This window comes from Penaeus monodon, chromosome 32 (genome assembly GCF_015228065.2).
Source record: "Penaeus monodon isolate SGIC_2016 chromosome 32, NSTDA_Pmon_1, whole genome shotgun sequence".
In the NCBI taxonomy this organism is placed as follows: Eukaryota; Metazoa; Arthropoda; class Malacostraca; order Decapoda; family Penaeidae; genus Penaeus; species Penaeus monodon.
The window spans coordinates 7,892,002-7,892,270 of NC_051417.1; positions in this window are offsets into that span (position 1 = coordinate 7,892,002).

Below are 269 nucleotides of genomic sequence, written 5' to 3' on the forward strand. Positions count from 1 at the left end.
TTTTTTTTTTAATATTAGTTTTTTGTACATTTATACATGAAATATACGTTCCATCGAGACTCCCTGGTAATATGTTGTAGTTTTTGTAGGGGGTCTATATGTGTACCAAGTACGAATCACTAATGTTAAAAAATAAAAGTACAACTAATTATAATATTTCAGTTTGGAATAGCCCTAGCGGTCGGTACCGTCCACCGCCCGCAAATTTGCTTTGATTTAATATTCGAATTTCGTAAAAATAATTGACACACTGATTATTTTATGTTGAA